The 6,567-nt window shown below is 40.0% G+C and overlaps 1 protein-coding gene across 1 annotated transcript in view; it reads right to left on the reverse strand.

Moving 5' to 3' along the window:
• FGD6 (FYVE, RhoGEF and PH domain containing 6) overlaps window positions 1–6,567 on the reverse strand; it is a gene marked incomplete at its 5' end in the record, with an annotated part of 61,022 nt that overhangs the window by 51,886 nt on the left and 2,569 nt on the right. The window lies entirely within an intron of this gene.

The raw sequence follows: 6,567 nt of genomic DNA on the forward strand, positions 1-6,567 counted from the left end.
GCATATGAACTGCATGTGCTTCAAAGTTAATGTGGTGCAATTTCCTAGACTGCACAAGACGGACGAAAGTAGCCACCAAACCTTCTGGAGAGCGGACAGGGGATCCACCCAGCCCCTGGGCAGAACACCCCAGCAGCTTCTGCCTTTAGCACCACCGACACCATCCTACTCCCTCTCACACACAGACCCTGCTCCAAATACATGCAGTAAAAAGATGATGTCAAGAACTTAAACCACATCTATTTTTATGGAGTATTTGTAACACCACCTGAGAGACTACAAGTCTTATTATTGTACCCCCAACTCTGTCAAAAGTTTCTCTATGTGCTCTGGCCACATCAGCCTGCTTCAGCTACCTCTTTCTTTTACCAAAATCAACAGGGAGACATTGAAAAGAGGCATGAAACAAATACCTAAGACAAAAATTCTCTCTCATGACAATCCTTTCATTTAATAAAACCTTTCACACCTGGACTATATACTACATTAGTGGTATTGGAAAAATGCAGTTCACCAACATCTTCCTCTCTCTCATTCAAGATGGAAAGAATTGGACTTCAGAATTTTTCCTACTGTCAAAAGAGAATACATCAGTACATCTCAAACATATTTGCACAAGAATATGTCAAGATTCTATTAAAGCAAGAAAGTTGCTATTATTCTGATTTTTTAAAAAAAGTAGGGAGATACCAGCATAGTTCTGCCAGATTGCTGTCATTTTTCAATCACAAGATTTGAGTATCTTCCCAGAGTGCATATGTTGTTCTTACAGTATGTGCATTTTCTGTCAGGTTGTATAGCAGACTAAACTGTAAAGCTGTATAACTAAAAGCCACCCCAATACTAAGGGAACTTTCTCTTACCACAAAACCAAACCATGGACACACTGACTTGCATCAGGTTTCTTGGAAGGAAAGAAAACCCTAAACACTGCATACACTTATCCTGAGCAAAATAATTCGCTGTGAGTCTTTCATGTAGTTTCACATGCTACCCTAGAAGTATAAAATAATTAACTTGACACTACAAAATAGAGTAATTCCAGACCCAAGGTCAGGCACCTGACCAACCCTCAGGAAAGAGGAGCTCCGAGAGTGGTGTACAGACCCAGGATGAGAATCCCAGCGCCTGCATGCACCCAAGTCCTTATCAAACTGCTTATGTCAAGCATCAATATTCCCAAGCAACAGTACTACTACCACTTCTCTCCAACATTTCTATGTCTCACTGACTTGGACTCTGCTTAGACACGCCTAACAATTACAGAATTCGTTTCCTCATGGTCCATAAAAGCCAAAAGTGAGAAGTCAGCAAAACAGCTTAGTCCTTATATCTGATAGCCAAGAATTGCTTCGTCCATTCTTGCTCATTTCCAGCTCCCGAGAGCAGAGCTGGGACTGCCAGCAGACTCTGCATTCAGCCTCTCGGGGCAGGGGAAACAGCGATCTGAGCCATCTGACTCACTCTTTGCTGACAAGCCCTCGGAGCTGGCAGAAGCCTACCAGCTGGCAGAAGCCTACCAGCTGCACAATGTGTACGTGAGAAAGAGAAGCAGGGAGGGGAAAAGAAAAGGGCAGGCTGAAGAAAGCAAAACAGAAAAAGAAAGCCAGTGATAACACATGACCAAGGATAATGAAGCCTGATAGGAAACCTAAACAGCCTATTATCGAAGCTATTCCTTTAAAACCTGATGTACAATTCCAGAGAAAGAATTTTACTTATAACTAAGGGTGGCAGAAGCCAGCTAGGACCACAGGGGAGATGAGAAGACAGGACAAGACTGCAGAGCTGATGCAACAGAAGGAACCTACCTTCTTCAGATGAGAAACTAATCATAATCTTTAAAAAAACAGATAAAAAAATAAAATCTACATACTGGCCTCTACTTATCAGAAAAATAAATCCTTCAATAATATTCAGTCAAAAGATGATGTGGTTTGTGTATAAATATAACACCTCCAATACCTAAAATGCATTTCGTGCACTCAAATCTCAGCATAGGTGTTTGAAAACTCTAAATGGTATTTATACCCTGCATCATTTTATTAGTGTTTCTGAATGGGAATTTTGCAATTGCAAAAAAGGCCCTTCCCTAACTCAGCCTGTCCCTAAACAGCACCACATTTATCTGGTGCAATGCTGCTCATTAGAAGTATGTCTCAACCTTAACAAAGTTGAGTACATCAAAGAGGAATATGTATCAACACAAAGTGCTTAACCACACAGATTTTAATATGAAATTCAATATTCCAGGAAGGCTTTCATGGACACTTAATTGACCTCTGGGGATTCAGTCACTAGAGCAGAGTTTGGAAGGAAAAACTAAACTTATATTTTGCATTGAGATGCTCATTTCTGGGAAACCAATGGATTATTCTAAATCAGCAGTGGGGAAAATAGGAAACAGCATTTAATTAAACCAACATTGGGATCTTAATGTTTTGTTGTCACATGGTACTCCTCCCTCCCCAGCCCTTTCCAAAGGAAAGACTTTGCTGGAAACACACTGACACAGCTATAAATGTTGTCAATATCAATTACATATACATTTGCAGCATCTTGGAGGAACAGTGTCAAAAGTAACCAGTAAATACAATCTGCTATTCCCAGAAGGGTGAAGGAGCAGACTCAACCTGAAATACAATTCTTTTGCCTAGAACAATGGAACAAATACTGAAAGGAAGGCCGCAAGATTAAAAAAAGTTTAAGTTTCTGTTTTCTGCAGCATGACAGATGCTCCAAGGCACGTTCATTGTTCCTTTGCACCTTTAGATTACTGGACAAATGTACACTCAAGGCTACTTTTAGTTCTAAGAAACATTTTGCTGTCCTCCTCAGAAGAAAGGTCTGTCACTAAAAAGATGATAACAAATGCATAAATATTTCTCATTCATTAGGAGGTACCAAAAGATTGGTGTTACTTTGAAACAGAAGCATTACAACTACTGGTCTCTGACACTACTAAAATGAATTGTGGTGGTACCAGTATCACTGACTTTTCACCTTACTTTTCAGCCCTGAACCATTCTTTTCCAAAAAAACCACCTCAAAACAAAACAAAAACACCAAATCATAAAAAAACCAAAACCAACCAGACAAAAAGAACAGCAAAAAACCACCAAAACAAACCTCAAATCCAAAGAGCTGCTTTCTCTGTTGTTATCTGCAACTGGATAATTTAAAACTGCCACATTTGCTAGTACATTCTCTATCCCACAGCATCTAAATCTTCACTCACTTCATTTATAGAGCCCTCATAGTAACACATTGATCAAAATTACCCATTTTGAATTGGCAGTCAAATAGGTAGGTTAGGACAAAATAAGCAATCATTAAAACCCATTTCGGAATATTTTTTTTATACGGTGGAAGCAAAACATGGATTATCTGCTCCCAAGGTACTACCATTACTTACTTTATTGAGAATACTCCCCTGAACTATTTAACACACACCAAACCCACCTGTCCCCCACCAGCAGCATCTGTCCCACCTCAGTGGTTCACACACTGGCTCTCTTCCTTTCAAAGCCAGGCCCACTTTCAAGTAGAAAGGAGGCTGACATCAAATAACTCAGAAATCAAGTAGTAAGGGACAACTGCTAACTACCATTAACTACCTAGACCCAACATTTGCATTTTAAATGCCGGTGGGAAGGCCCAAGCAAACAAAACCTATCTGCATTAACTAAGACACATGAAGTTCTGGTGAGTGTCAGAAGCTATTACCATTCTCCATTAAAGCACACTGGTTTCACCAGATGGGATAGTGAGGAAATTTCTCGGTAACCACCAAACATTATGAAAATTTTATTTCTTACTCCAGAAAGAAATGTAACATGGGGTAAAGACAACATTGAACTCTTGTGGTAATGGCAAGCCTGGCATTCAGACTTAGTATACTGAATATGTGCTATTATTGCTAGAAGTGCAGGCAACTGGTCTGAATTTCTCAGAAGAACAATCTCATTTGTACACCGGCTTTAATCATAACATAATCTGCTTTGAGATCCCCATTAGCAGTACATTACAGGAGGTTTATGTGCCATGACCTATGAAAAAGAGCTAAGTGCGTGTTCTGACAGGCCGGGGAAAACGCAAGAGGCAATTATTTCAATAACAGCAGCAGCACTGTTTCTCTAACTGGTTTTATACCACCACCTGGCCCAGGAAATTATAAAAGGCCCTTACAGAACTATGCAGAAAGGGTAAGACAACATTGATAAAGAAGCTTCAAAGGATTTGAGATAACAATGGATGGGAAAACTGGAGAAGTTGCCTGCCTGGCTCCAGCTGGGCGAGGATCCTTGCACCTCCCAAGGCAGAGCAGAAATGAATACTCATCCCTGCTCTTCCAGCAGCAGCTGATCCAGGTCAGGAGACCACTGTACCATTTTGTCCCTTTTTTTCCTGGGGATTTCTTTGTTCCCTGAAATCTACTTAAAGTACCTGCATGCATTAATTGTTTCCTAAGATGGTTTCTGCCTATGTAATTTAGTTTAAAATAAAGACATAAACAGCTCTGGTTATAATTTTTATGTGTGCTTTTAAAGAAAAACACAGCACAAACCCAACTGTGCCAAGAACATCCAGTTTAGGGAGCAGCTACAGGTGCAGATGTGCCAGGGAGATCACTTAAATCCTTATAGCACCATTGGTACTGGGAAAGGTTTATGTGGAGAGGGAATAACTATAAATCTCACACACTCAGGTAAGAAAACTATGGAAGTTCACTTAAGGAGCAACTGAAATCTCAAGTATACCACACTTCATACAGAAAAAACTATCCTTTTATTTTCCTAAAGCAAAGGCAGATATTCACCTGGATTCAGAACCAAACAACATAAGACAAAATAGCTCACATAAACACCTAAAATGCACCTTATTTAAGTTTAGTATCACCCTTCTTAGGTACACCAAATCAAGGGAATACCAGGGGAGTGTGGCCAAAATCCCCAAAAGATACCCAAAGATTAGATTTAAATAAAAAACATACACTCAGTCAGAAACTTAGAGTATACCAAAGACAAAACCAAGAAACACCCTACTGTAAACAAGCAAAATACTCATTAAGTGCATGAATAAATATACCAATACTGAGGCCATAACCAGAAATCCTACTTCCCATGATAAGGCTTCATGCTTTGCACCAAACAGTCCCATGTTGATACTATGAACTCTAAAAACAATTATTAACATGGGATGCGCCTTAAAATATTTATCTTCTCCTGTATAAGAGAGCATGCTCCCCTAAAGAATGACCAGCTCTCAGATTCTTTGGAGCACATGTTTTCTATATACACACATCCAAAATGAAACAAAGCTTAATAACTCAAAGTGAAAAAACAAAGCTAAATGTGGCTATCTATAAAGTCATTAATTCATGTCATTATGCATGTGTTCTCAATAGTGTAAAGATGTTTGCTGGGGACTTTGAAATACACAGGCCACGTATTTCATTCAAATGCCTATTGCTGGTTTGAGATAAGTCTTTAGGATGTGCAAGACCAACTGATTATCTGAAGTTGAGAAATTAGATGGTACCACACTGGATCAAACAATGCCTCACCTATTACCACACTGACGGGCACAGTTATTTAGGGAGAACATATGAGCTCGGCCACTCTCTGTGGCTCATTCCTCTTCCCAGCATCCACAGTCACAGTCATACAAATATCCTGCCTATTCCAATAAGCATCCAGTTTGGACATAGCATCACAGAACCATTCAGGTTGAAAAAGACTTCAAAGGTCATCGAGTCCAACCTTTAACCCAGCACTGCCATGTTCACCACTAAAACATGTCACCAAGTGCCACATCCGGACATTTCTTGAATGCTTCCAGGGAGAGTGATTCCACCACTTCCCTGTGCAGTCTGTTCCAACGCCTGACCACCCTTTGAGTGAAGAAATTTTCCCTAATATCCAAACTAAATCTCCCCTGCTGCAACTGGAGGCTGTTTCCTCATACCCATGAATTCGTCCAATCCCTTTTGGAATCTGCAGATGTTATCTGTCTCCACCACCTCCTGAGACAAAGAAACAGCAGCAACCTGCAGAGTTACCAAACCCCATCATGCTAACATTCTATGTGAGTCACACAGAAATTGTACACCACTACCACTTTTGCTGAGAGCACAGGCAGATACAGAAGACTCACTATATTCAGGGAGAGGCAGTATCTCCTGTTATACCCAAAAAAGTTTTCAAGACCTGATGAAGAATTTGCATGCCCAAAAGCTTGTCTGCTTTTCCCAGTTCTATCAACTGATCTAAAAATACATGAATTCCCCTGCAAATCTAGCAACTATGCACTCTATGGATGCTTATACCAGTTCATCCTGAGACTGGTAAGGTTCATTGCTCCCCATTTAAGTATTCTTGGACACGAATACATGACTGAATCTGATCTGCTTTAATTAAATCTGGAAAAACACGTATGTAAGTTTCCCAAACTCTGAGGCATATACATGGAATAACTAGCTTACTTTTCTTCTTGACTCTTTGCCAAGTGCAAGCAGTTTTCAAAACAACAAAAGCAGAAAGATAAACACCAACAACTATCCTGCTG

The sequence above is a fragment of the Acanthisitta chloris genome, unplaced genomic scaffold (genome assembly GCF_000695815.1).
Source record: "Acanthisitta chloris isolate BGI_N310 unplaced genomic scaffold, ASM69581v1 scaffold18750, whole genome shotgun sequence".
Classification (NCBI taxonomy): Eukaryota; Metazoa; Chordata; class Aves; order Passeriformes; family Acanthisittidae; genus Acanthisitta; species Acanthisitta chloris.